Consider the following 14,135-nt stretch of genomic DNA (forward strand, 5'->3'; position numbering starts at 1 on the left):
TTCAATAAATAAATACAGAAAATGAATACTGAAGAAAGAGAAAGAAAGTTTAAGGAACATCAACAATTAGTTTCAAAAGTTGTTAAACAACAGGAAGAGATAAAGAAGAAACGGAGACAGAAACTAACTGGTGAAGAAGCCTTTGAAAGAAAACAAGAGAAATTCTTTAAACCACTTTTGAAAACTCAACACTCACCTACAGTACCCACGGTAGAATTTACTCCGAAAAAACTTCAAATGCTCAAAGATTTTAGTCAGATAACAAAACAAGAACTTGGTGAATTAGAATATGATGACGAGGGATTATTTCGGAAACTTGAGGAGGTAAATCAACCCCCTAATTATGTTGTGGAAGCTCTTCAAAACAATGAATATTCGGCGGGTTCAAAAACCAGAGCAGGTCTCATTCCAACAGAAGAACCAGCAGTGTTTCATCTTGTGGAAGAAAAGGTATTGATATTTAATGATGAATTGATGTTCTTGAGTTCTACTCAACCAAATGTTAAATTAACTCCAAGATTAATGTTTCTTCTAACAAACCCCGGATTCAGCGGTTCAAAATATTTTGAGGAACCACTTGATATGGAAAGAGAGGAAGATAGGGTATATATTGAGTTGTTAAATGCACTTGATTATGGAGTTTCTGTTGCTGGTAAAAGTAAGAAGAATGAGAAGGAGAAACATATTATTGATGCTTTAAGTAAGCTTGGTTCGGGTGTTAGTTTTCTTCCAAATGACCCATCACAATTAGTTAATAGGCTATTATTGTTGTTAGGTAGTAAGAAGGCTGGAAACAACAATTGTTTTAATGAATCCTCAGCCATTTTAGATCAGTTGATGAATATGAAAATAATTAATAAATGTCAATACAAAGATATTTTATTAGATATTAAATAAGATGAGAAGCACAATTCTTAGTTTTAATTTCACAACGAGCGATTACACAGCTTCATTCCCTTACCCACTACAACTTGACCCCCTTACCTCATATGAGGCATCTTTATTGTCAATGGAAACTTATAATACCTTGTTTAATATCACAGAGAAAAACAACAAGTTTAGTTATAATCCAGGAAGTGGATATAAAACTATAACCGTTTCACCTGGAGCTTACGAGATTTCTCAAATATCTTCAGAAGTCTCTCGCCTTATGAAAGAAAAAGGTGATGAACCAAAAAATATTGTAATAGATATTCAAAAACACACTTCAAAATCAACTATTAAACTTAAAAATAATTATAAAGTTGATTTCACGATTGAAAATTCGTTTAGAGAGCTATTGGGTTTCTCTTCAAAAAAGATTGAAAATAACGGGACGTTTTACAGTGATAATGTTATCCAAATATCCTCCGGTATAAATTCAGTATTAATTCATTGTGATTTGATTGATGGTGCTTATAACGATGGAATAAGAACAAATACAATATTTTCATTCAGTGCATACTCAACCCCGATTGGTTATAAATTTAATATGGAACCAAAAAATCTTGTCTATTTACCTGTGTCAGGAAAAACCATATACAGAGTAAATTTTAGGATAACCGACCAAGATAATCGTATGATATCCTTTAATGATGAAATTATATCCATCAGAATTCACCTACGTGAAGTTTTTCAATAAATAAATAATGGTTATTGTGAGAAAACACGAGTTGGGAAAATATAAAATAATTACAGGGGAGGGCATGTTCCTTTCACCAGACTATACAAGGTATGTGGGTAGAGGATACTATAAACCTAAGAGACAACGAGGTGTAGGTCATCAATTTCGAAATAAAGGAGATGGGATAATTGATACTCTAATGGGTATTGGTTCAACCATCCTTAAACATAAAGACCTAATTGATTCAACTGCTTCTGCCGTGGGCTCCGTTGCGGGTGCTATAAAGAGTATAAAAGATGCTCAAAAGGAGTCTCATAAATTACAAGCAATCAAAGAAATAAAAAAAGGTAAAACTCAACTATCTTCACAAGAACGACAAAAAATCATTAAAATACTTGGGTCAGGGTTTCAACAATTTTAATGCTATATAAATACAAGTATGGAAGCGATTGATAGTATCTATGATTTGGATGATACGATTATCATTTCAAACTCCACTAAAAAGGAAGACTATTTTAAGGTAAATGCTATAACAGGAACAGACTGGAATTCAAACGGAACAAAAAGTTTTGAAATAAATAATCAACAAACTTACTTGAATCTAGCTGATAGTTTCTTGCTGTGTAAATTTAAATTCACTAAGGCTGCGAATAATACTAATGCTACACTCGTAAATGATTTCTTCTGGAAAATGTTTGACAGTGTCCGCCTGTATATTGGAACACAAGAGGTTGAAGCGGTTGATTATGTCTCTGCTACATCTGAAATGATGAAATTTACACTATATTCGTTTAGTGATAGAATGGGTAAGGGAGCTGTTGAAGGTTTTATTCCTGATATGTCAACGGGTACAAACGCAGACCCTGGTTATAGTCAAAGGAAGTCAATGTATAATGATGACGCAAAAGCTGAGAATAGTTTTACCGTAGCAGTACCTCTGAAAGGTATATTTGGATTTTGTGATTATGATAAAGTTTTGTATGGGCTTAAAATTAGATTTCAACTACAAAGGAATGATAATGTAAATAGATTGCTTTTTGGGGTTGAAAATGCTTTTGGAGAAAATAATAAATTTGTTATTAATGATTTGTGTTGGTATATCAGTGAATATACTCCTAATCTTAAAACGGAAGAGATGTTAAATAGAAGACTTAACTCAAAGAAACCGCTAAATGTATCATACCTTAAAAGAAGATGTCAACACGTTAAACTGGAACACACTACCTACACTTGGAATTTGGGTGTTCTTCAAGGAAAGCCACGATACCTCTGGCTCATTTTTAAAAAACCAGATGGAGAGGACGGTACTAATAAGAATAATGCGCTGAGTGATAATGCTAAGGTGAAACAACTTCGGGTTTCTCTTGATGGCACATTTTATCCGCGAGATAGATTGGAAATTGATTGGGAAAAAAATGATTATGCGGAAGCCTACAAGTCCTACCAAAAGGTGTGTGAAAGTAATGGTAATAATGATCCTATTTTGGATATGGTTGCATTTAAAGGTTTATATACAATCTACGCAATTGACCTGAGTTCTCAAAAGGAAACTATAAAGTCTAATCGAGTGGATACTTCTCTATACATTGAAAGAGGGGAGAGTGAAGAGGTTAATGCATATTGTTTGCTTTTGGAGGAAACAGAATTACAGATTAATACAGATAATGGTGTTATGATTAATATCACATAGGTTTTTTCTCATAAATAAATGGTTGGGGTATATGTTAATCAAATCAATCTTAATAAATTAACATCTTGTATTCAAAATCAAAAGCCTTGTATTATTAATGTTAATACAATTCAAAGAAAAGGAGCTGTAAGAATTGATGTTTTACTCACACACACACAAGTAAAAACACTAAATGATGTTGGATCACTTAAAATTAAAATGACGAAACCTATGTTAAAGAAATATTCAATAGACGAGTCAAGAGGAGGATTTCTCCCGTTTCTAATTCCTTTATTTGCTGGTTTAAGTGCGGCGGGAGCATTGACTGGTGGTATTTCAGCAGCGGTAAAAACTGCTAACGAAAGGAAGGCACAACTAAAAGCTCAAAAAGAATTGGAAAGACATAACAAGGAGTTGGAGAAACAAATTAGTGGAAGTGGTGTAATTGTAGATTTTGCTCAAAAACTTGAAAGTCTACCTGATAAAGCTAGATTGTTGGTTGGAGATATGCTTTCCTCTATCGCTCAAGCGGGTGTTAAACTAACTAAACGGGGTAATGGATTGTATCTTTCTCATAAATAAATGGATAAATGGTTTAAACAATTTGGAAAGAATACAACGTCAAATATAGAACTAGCTAAGTATTGTAAAACACTAAAAATTGATAATGTGGTTATTTGTATGAGAGATGAATTAATACATATAAATAAGAATACAAAGAATATTATTATGAATTTAGACACACAGAATGGTTCTCATTGGGTTTGTATTCATAATAGTCAGGATAAATATTATTTTGATAGTTATGGTATGCCACCACCTGTTGAAGTAATACAATTCTTACAGAATGGTGTTTATCAAACATTTCAAGTTCAAGAAATTAATTCTAAATGTTGTGGTCAATTATGTTTATATGTATTATTTCAACTCAACAATAATGAAAATTTTTATGATATCATTTTTAATCTAATATAAATGACATGTTGGAAAAGATGGTTCTATCTTTGGAAAATCCTCTCAGGATATTGATTTATCAAATTATTATACAAAGGCACAGGCTGAACGACAAAAATATAGTGTAAGTAAAAATATTAATATGAAGAATACTTATAAATTAATCAATTATCCAAACCCTACAGATGCGAATGACTTAATTAGATTAAGTGATTTATCACAATATATATTTTTAAAGAAAACAGCACGTTTTGTGAAAGAAGTAAAATTTACAACCACAACACCTGGTTATACTGACCATACACCTTTCCTCATTGAATTTAACTACCTGCTTACAATTGAATTTTATAAAGAAGGACATTTAGTTAATATGCGAATTAATAAATGGGGGTATGATATGCCTGATTTAGGGTATAATTGGTCTTTTTCAATAAACATAGAAGACCTACATGATTTAAATCAGTCTCGTAAAGAAGAATATTATCCACTTGGTGAGGATAAGGATTTATGTGGAAGTACAATTAGTAAACAACAAATACGTGATTTTAAGAAAAGAAAAATATATGATAGTATAGCGATGGTTCGCATGACAAAGAAGGAAGGTAATGAGATAAGGATAGAAAGCCGGGGAATACAAACCGATTTGGTAGTGGGAAGATGGGGTGGTATTACCTGTCATAATATTAATCTCACATATATTTCTGATACATAAATGGCAGGAAGAAGACTACAAGAGAATTATAATTTTTGTATTCAAGGATACCTACAAGAAAAGGGTGCTCGGTATTACATACCTTATGATTTGGAGCATATACATGGGAATTTTGTCATTAAAAACTGGCCTTATACTGATATTGTTAAACCCACAAATAGAGACTTGTTTAAAATATTAAATAAAAATGAACTTCTCAAAGTTATGAAATATAAAACTCTTTTAGAAATCGTCAACAAATCTTATTGGTATCCTATTATGAGAAAAATAATTATAGATACAAGAATATCTCAAAATCCAGATGAGTATATGTATAATATTCTTTGGGGTTCAAACTCAAGGGTAGCAAGGGATGAGGAAGGAGTTGAAGAAGAGAAGGAGGAAAGAGAGAAAAAGGAGAAGGAGGAGAGGGAGAAAAAGGAGGAGAAGGAGGAGAGGGAGAAAAAGGAGAAGGAGGAAAGGGAGAAAAGGGAGAAAAAGGAGAAGGAGGAGAGGGAGAAAATGGAGGAGGAGGAGAGGGAGCAAAGAGAGAGGGAAATCATTGAGATTCATAAAAGATTGAGTGTATTAAAGCAAATAAATCAATCTCAACGCACCGAAGAGGAAATTAAAGAATTAACAACTCTTATGAAGATAATAGTTTCAAAAATAAGAACGTCAATGTCTTCAATTTCAGGGAGGAGATTTAAACGAGAAAGTGGTGAAGAAGAAGAAGAAGAAGAAGGAAAAGATTATGTGATTGATGATGTTGGTGTCATTGACTTTAGTTAGTTTTTATTTGTAAATAAATGGAGGAGAGAGTGAAGGCATTCCTTAGGATTCTTTATGTTTTAAAAATAAAGATTGAAATGTATATGTTGAAAACCAAAAAGGTTTTGATACTCTGTCGGAATTTTTCTGATAAATAAATATGAGTTATTGTCTCAAATGTAAAAAGAAAACTAAATCTAAAAATATCTCTTATGTTAAAGCTAAAAATAATAGAGTTTATCAAAAAGGAATATGTCAAGTATGTGGCTCTAAAAAGTGCCAATTCATCTCTCCTAAAAGAGGAGGAGACATACAAAAGTTTCTGTCAGGAAGTAAATTTACAACAACTGGAATTCCAGGGGAATTACACCTTCCAGGGTATTCTTTCTGTGGTCCAGGAACAAACTTGGATAAAAGATTAGATGAGGCTGACAATCCTAAACCTTGGTCTAAACCTACAAATAGGGTTGACGAAGTGTGTATGAAGCATGATATTGCTTATGGGAAAACCACTACGTTGACTGAAAAACATAAAGCCGACAGCGAAATGTTGTATAATTTGTCTTTGATACAAAATCCAACGTTGAGAGAGAAAGTTGATAGGTTTATTGTGAGAAATTTGATAAATGCTAAATTGAAACTTGGTCTTGGTTATTCCTCAAAAAACTATTAGGCTCTAATGATGTCATCAAGCCTGAGGAGCTTTTGGCTGAAGAATTACACAAACCTATAATCACAAAGTTTAAAAGAAGGAAGGTTTATTCTAAATACACCGACCACATATGGTCCGCTGATTTAATTGAATTGAATAATGACAGGGGATACAGGTATGCTTTAACCGTTATTGATTTGAGGAGTAGATTTGCCTGGGTTGTCCCTTTAAAAAATAAAAGGGGTGATACTTTAATGTTAGCCTTTAAGCTAATATTTGATCGGGATAAAAGGAAACCAAAGAAGTTATGGACTGATGAGGGAACAGAGTTCTATAACAAAATATTCATGAAATTTCTTAAGGGGAAGGGTATTAAATTATACAGCACCTTTAATGAAGGAAAGGCAGTTGTTATTGAGCGTTTTAATCGTACTTTGAAAGAGAAATTATATAAAAAATTCACAGAACTCGGTTCTCAAAAATGGGTGTATTTAATTCAGGATATTGTAGATGATTACAACAATACAGTTCATTCATCAACAAAATCAAAACCATCAGAAACATTTACAAAATTAGAATATGAAAAGGAGATTAATTTGAGAAAGCCCAAGTTCAAAGTTGGTGATATGGTAAGGATATACAAATGGAAAAGCCATTTTGAGAAAGGTTATACACAAAAATGGACTCGTGAATTATTTAAAATCATTGATGTAATGGATACAGTCCCTTGGACCTACAAATTATATGATTTAAATGGAGAGGAAATCTTGGGTTCATTTTACTCGCAAGAATTACAAAAAACAAAGCTAATAATTCATTAAACAACATTTCTATTCACCCCACCCAGATTAGCTAATTTAATTAGTGGTAATAAAAAAAAATTTAAATAAATTAAAATCATAAGCCACACCCACACAGACCACGCCCACACAGACCCCGCCCACACAGACCCCGCCCACACAGACCCCGCCCACACAGACCCCGCCCACACAGACCACACCCATCATCCCCCACCCCCAGTGCGTCCCCCACCCTTGATCCCCCCTCATCCCACCCCCACCTTCCCCACACACACAAGGGGAGGGGAGGGGTGGGATGGGGGAAATCAAGGGTGGGGGAACGCACCCCCTTCCTTCTAACCTTTATTCTTTTCTTGTAATTAATAATTAAATAATTCTGGACAAAGCATATATATATAAATAATATTTTAAACAAAAGCTTCATATTACAAAAACATTTTCCTTGAGGTATTATACATTCAACTTCTTCCCAGCACAAATCATCAATCTCTTCCCAACATAAGACAAAGGTAGTTTCAACAGCAGCAGATATCTTCAGGTTTGGAATCTCTTTCTGTCAAAGGCAAGAGGACAAGAGGGGAGAGAAAATATTACACACACACACACACACACACATACACACATACACACATACACACACACACACACATACACACACACACACACACACACAAGGATATGAGGATATTGGGATACATACCTCTAAAAAATCGAGCTTTGTGTTCAAGTGGTCGAGTTGAAAATTTAGGGTACCACATGTTGACGGGAAATAACCACTCTTTGGAAAATCAAAATCGTCCCACTCCAAGCTTTGGTCTTCAAGGCTGCAAACAAAATAAGGAGAAATTACTATGTTGAAGTAAGCTTGACAAAACATCACACACACGCACACACACATACACACACATACACACACATACACACACATACACATTCACACATACACATACACACACACATTCACAGATACATACACACACACACATACACACACGAACGCACACACAAACACATACACACATTCACAGATACATACACACACACACATACACACACACACACACACACACACACACACACACATTCATAGATACATACACACAAGAACACACACATACACATACACACACACATTCACAGATACATACACACACATACACACACGAACACACACAAACACATACACACACGAACACACACACACACACACACACACACTAAGGCAGCGTCGTTTAACACAAATGTATTAATATTTAGTATCTTACCTTGCATATGAATCTTCCAAGAATGGTGAAACAGGCAGGTTGTTCAAGTTCATTTCGTTTTGCAACTCTTGAGATTCTGCAGTATTTTCATTCCAACCAGTTTGAAGTTCTGCCAGGATATTCGCATTGCTGTAAAGATAAAGGAATATTAAGTCATTTGTTGTATAATTAATCCCATACAAAGCTTTAAACACTTTAATTTTAAATGAAACTTACCTTGGTGAGTATTCTTCTTCTTTATCAGAGTAAAGGATGGAGTAGTAAGACATGTCGATCCCCAATGATCAAAATTGAATTGAACACGTTCTTTTATAATGAACAAAATGTATTTTCTTGAAATGACGACATGCAGTCATTTCGGGGAAGCCCTGAGCGTGTGTGAATAACAGGAAATAAGACAATGAAATCTTTCTGGGAAGTTATCCAAGTCATTGAAACAACGTCATTTCTCAAAAGCGAAGAATTAATAAAAAAAGGTTTGAGTATGGTGATGGAAGTTGGAGGAGAATTAAATTATTTCCCACGCATAAACAAATATTTGTAGGGTCGTTGTTTGAGTGGGCCATATTCACCAGATGATATTAAGAGTAAAAGGTTAAAAGGTCCATGAGGTCAGAAGGATCACAGGTGTTTAAGTGGTCTAATGAATAAGGATAACATGTCAAAAGGTTAGAAGGTTCGTAAAGAACAGGGTGAGAGAAATATAGGTGTTTAGGGTCAATGAGGGAGGGAAAGAATTAATATGGAAGTGAATGGGTCAAAGATTAATCTGCCAGATGATATGTAGAAGAAGGATGATAGGTCTATAAGAGAAAACAAATATTTGTTTATGCGTGGTCTAATGAACAACATTAAGGATAGGTACTACAGACAAAAGGTTCATAAAGATGAGGGTGGGAGAAATAGAGGTGTTTATGATTTTTGAAAAAGACAAGGGGGTAAATGACATTAGATAGGGATTTCCCATGTTAAACGGAGGTGTCCCAGAAGCAACATTATTACACTACTCAGGCAGGAGCACCAGCCCAGAGGGGAGAGCAGTATTCCATTGAGCTGCAGATGAAAACCTTGTATGTGGTGAGGAGCTCAGGTGTGCCAAGGAAGGACTTCACACGACGGAGGATGCCCAGTCGGCGACTGGCTTTGGAGGCCAGATTTGAAATGTGGTTTTCCCAGGAAAGATCATGGCAGATAGTGAGACCCAAAAGCTTGAGTGACAGAACTTCTTGGAGAGGACTATTCAGAAAGTGGATGGGTTGTTGTCCAGTCGGTCTTTTCGGAGAGACGTAGTAAGAGTGTGAGATTTGTCAGGATTGAAAGACATGTTCCACTTGTTTGCCCAGTCTGTGATTTTGTCCAGGTCTGCAGAGAGTGAGGAGGCTGCAGACTGCCGATCTGAGGGATGAGGAATGGAGTGACAGAGAGTAGAGTCATCAGCAAAGAGATAGAGAGGATTTTCAAGAGAGTCGGAGAGATCATTGATGAAGACCAGAAAAAGCACAGGGCCCAGAACACTGCCTTGGGGAACTCCAGCCTGAACAGGAAGAGGAGATGAGAGAAACCCATTCAGGGCCACACGTTGACTACGACTAGAGAGGAAGTCCGCCAGCCATGCGTGGAGATTTCCATGGATACCAAAGGAGGAGAGTTTGGTGAGCAGAGCGGGGTGCCAGACCGTATCGAAGGCACGTGATATGTCAAGGGAGACAGCTCTAATTTCCTGTTTGGCATTGAGGACCTCCATCCATTGTTGAGAAAGCAGAAGCAGCATGTCCAGAGTAGAGTGACCTGGTCTGAAACCAAATTGATGATCAGAGATCAAGCCATTGGAGAAGAGGAAAGATTTCATATCTGAAGCAATGATGAATTCCATGACTTTGCTGATAATTGGGAGAAGGCTGATTGGTCTGTAGTTGCTAGGATCTGTTTTTGCACCTTTTTTGTGCAAAGCGGTGATGTTGGCTGATTTCCAAGCAGATGGCAGATGACCTTGAGCAAAAGAGAGGGTGAAGAGAACAGAGAGAGGGAGTAAAAGAGCGGAAGAGCAGGATTTTAGGAACCGTGGGCTGATGCCGTCAGGTCCAGTTGCAGAATCAGAGTCGAGGGTTGACAGAAACTTTTCCACCTTGTCAGGAGGAAAGGACACGGAGTCCAGGAGCAGCTGGGTACGACTGGGTACGGTGGGTACAGAGAGGGATGGGTTTGGGACACAAGATTTAGAGGCAAACACAGAGTTGAGGCATTCAGCTTTTTCACGTGCGGAGTCAGCTGTGTAGCCGTTTGAGGTGAGGGAGGGGATGGAGGGGGAACAAACACCAGAAACAGATTTGACCAGACGCCACCAGGATTTGGAAGAGGGAGACAGATAAGAGAGTTCGGTCCTGAGAACGGAGAGATATTGTTTCCTGGCTCTCCTGAGGGTGGACACACACTTGTTTCGGGCTTTGTGAAAGGAAATGAGATTTCCTTCCGTTGGATTTGCTTTTCAGGAGACGAAAGCAAGTAGTCTAGTAGGAAGACTAGGTCCCCCTGCACCCCCCGGAGATATACTTCTAATCAGTGTTTCTAGATTGGAAACAATGTGTAGAAAATGACTAGCTATGGCCCCAAGCTGAAAAAAAGTCCCACATACCATTTTTATGCAAATTACTGCTGCCATTATCAAAAAAAGACTAGGTCCCCCTGCACCCCCCGGAGATATACTTCTAATCAGTGTTTCTAGATTGGAAAAAATGTGTAGAAAATGACTAGCTATGGCCCCAAGCTGAAACAATGTCCCACATACCATTTTTATGCAAATTACTGCTGCCATTATCAAAAAAACGATTTTTGACATATCTCAGCCAATATTGCAGATAATTGAAAAATGAAGGTGTCTAGACCCATGTTTTGAAGGGCATAGATCATGATAGAACTATTCATAACATGATTACATGTGTCTATGGTATACTAGTATGCTAATTAGTGCTTTATTTACAAAATAATCACAGTTTTACGAAATAATAGACTCATATTAAGGTCCGTCTACACAGACGTTAACACAAAGTTTTATTTTTCTAAATACCCTGTGAAATTCACCGAATGCCCTGTGAAACCTGGGATTCTTCTCCAGCTTTTTCAAGGGCCCGACTTTTCCCTTCCCTTTGAAGGCACTGGTGCAGTCTTCTCCGCTGAACACATAGTACCCCAGGAGAGTGGCACAGTAGTCCTCTCCCAGGGATTCTGCCAGCTCAGAGACGTTGACAAGTTGGCGATGCTTCCCTGACCCTGTATCCAGGTACACCGTCAGCTTGATGTTGTGGGCATGGTGGAGCAGGATCAGGAGGATGTCTGTGTCCGGTGTTCTGACTACAGCGTTCTTGTATCCGATGGTAGCAGCATGATGGAGGTACAGAACCACCCTGGTATCAGTCTCTTCCTGGTTGCTGTAGATCGTGGGGAGTTCACGTACCTCGACCTGAAACACAAAAAGGCACCGCATTTCAATCACCAGTCACTGCCAGTTTCAGTATATCTCCGGGGGGTGCAGGGGGACCTAGTCTTTTTTTGATAATGGCAGCAGTAATTTGCATAAAAATGGTATGTGGGACATTTTTTCAGCTTGGGGCCATAGCTAGTCATTTTCTACACATTTTTTCCAATCTATAAACACTGATTAGAAGTATATCTCCGGGGGGTGCAGGGGGACCTAGTCTTTTTTTGATAATGGCAGCAGTAATTTGCATAAAAATGGTATGTGGGACATTTTTTCAGCTTGGGGCCATAGCTAGTCATTTTCTACACATTTTTTCCAATCTAGAAACACTGATTAGAAGTATATCTCCGGGGGGTGCAGGGGGACCTAGTCTTTTTTTGATAATGGCAGCAGTAATTTGCATAAAAATGGTATGTGGGACATTTTGTCAGCTTGGGGCCATAGCTAGTCATTTTCTACACATTTTTTCCAATCTAGAAACACTGATTAGAAGTATATCTCCGGGGGATGCAGGGGGACCTAGTCTTTTTTTGATAATGGCAGCAGTAATTTGCATAAAAATGGTATGTGGGACATTATTTCAGCTTGGGGCCATAGCTAGTCATTTTCTACACATTTTTTCCAATCTAGAAACACTGATTAGAAGTATATCTCCGGGGGGTGCAGGGGGACCTAGTCTTCCTACTAGACTAAAGTTGTTTCTGGGCAACAGCCTCACCACAAGATTCCGTGTACTATGGACGGGAGGAAGGGTATGACAACTGAAGACGAGATGGGATAAATCTGTGCATGAGAGAGAGGAATTTACTTTGGAAGAATTCCCAGGATGAGTTGATGTCAGAGGCGCCAGAGAGATTCAGGAGAATTTGGGAGATCGGGCCAAAAACGATACATAGCAGGATATCTCCAAAAGTATTAGAAGGATTTGCATGAAACTTGTTGGAGAGGTTGGGTGTGTGACAAGGACTAATTGATTCGATTTTGGTGAAGATCTGAATATGGATTCGAATACGATAATTATTTGATTTTTAAGTGATTCTTCACCATTGGGAGATCAGGCCAAAAACGATACATAGCAGGATATCTCCAAAAGTTTTAGAAGGATTTGGATGAAATTTGGTGGAGAGGTTGGGTGTGTGACAAGGAGGAATCTATTCAATTTTGGTGAAGATCTGGATCTAGATAAAATAATTTAAGTGATTCTTCACCATTGAGAAATAGGGCCAAAAACGATATATAGCAGGATGTCTCAAAAAGTTATGGACGAGTTCTGACATGGATGAGTTATGACAAAAGTAGGTGCATAAATTGTTTAGGTGACAAGAATAAGCTGATTAACTTTTAGTTCAGGTATGGATCCAGATACGACCTATCAGTGGGATACAAAACGTAAATTGTTCACCTGGCGGAGGTATGCTCTCTACTGAGTGCCATTCTAGTTAACAGTGCGTTAAGGTACGACCTCGGCTAACATGATGACCTTGACGTACCTACACTCTCCTCTAGGCTGTCTCACCTGGGTTCAAAGCCCGACCCAGCTATAAACTGTCATCCCGGTATTTCACAGACAGAGTGAATCATCAATGTGTGACGTCCCTTCGATGGACATTAAACTCGCTTCCTGTCTTCCGACATCACTTGGTGGACGTTAGAGATCCCCACGGTCTCCTTCACGAAGAGTGGACAAGTTATCGCCGGCACCCTGAACAAATTACAAATTCCTGCCTGAATTATAGCTGCGAAGGCAATGCCAAAGCACCCAGTATATCCATTGCTCAGGAAGCCGCTTTGCGGCACGGACGCTCAGTGATGAGTATGGTACATCAGATATCAAATAAAAGTGAAAACTGAATAGCGAAAGTGAGAAAAAACTGAAAAAGAAAAGGATAGAGCACGGAGATGTAGAGCATGGAGAGGCTAGTATGGGAGGGGGAGCGGGATGTGAGATTGGGGAGAGGAGGAGAGATTGGGGAGTGGGGGAGAGATTGGGGAGTGGGGGAGAGATTGGGGAGTGGGGGAGAGATTGGGGAGAGCGGGAGAGATAGGGGAGAGGGGGTGAGATTGGGGAGAGCGGGTGAGATTGGGGAGAGGGGGTGAGATTGGGGAGAGCGGGAGAGATAGGGGAGTGGGGGAGGGAGGGGATTTGTGAGGAGCGAGATTGGGGAGAGGGGGTGAGATTGGGGAGAGGCGGAGAGATAGGGGAGTGGGGGAGAGATTGGGGAGTGAGGGAGAGATTGGGGAGTGAGGGGAGTGGA

At 38.1% G+C, this 14,135-nt stretch overlaps 1 protein-coding gene and 1 long non-coding RNA gene across 3 annotated transcripts in view; one reads left to right on the forward strand and one right to left on the reverse strand.

Annotated features, from left to right (window-relative positions):
- Positions 1-14,135, forward strand: part of SPO11 (SPO11 initiator of meiotic double strand breaks) — an 87,115-nt gene that overhangs the window by 26,176 nt on the left and 46,804 nt on the right. The window lies entirely within an intron of this gene.
- LOC137429216 (uncharacterized) lies at positions 6,813-8,979 on the reverse strand. 2 transcript variants are annotated; one of them, XR_013623529.1, is made up of 4 exons: positions 8,622-8,979; positions 8,406-8,534; positions 7,841-7,964; positions 6,813-7,693 (listed from the first exon to the last, which is right to left on the reverse strand). It is a non-coding gene; the product is annotated as an uncharacterized LOC137429216 (long non-coding RNA). The 2 variants fall into 2 exon arrangements; XR_013623528.1 differs by having other exon boundaries at positions 8,406-8,973.

This window comes from Myxine glutinosa, chromosome 5, assembly GCF_964187855.1.
Source record: "Myxine glutinosa chromosome 5, kmMyxGlut1.1, whole genome shotgun sequence".
NCBI classification, from domain to species: Eukaryota; Metazoa; Chordata; class Myxini; order Myxiniformes; family Myxinidae; genus Myxine; species Myxine glutinosa.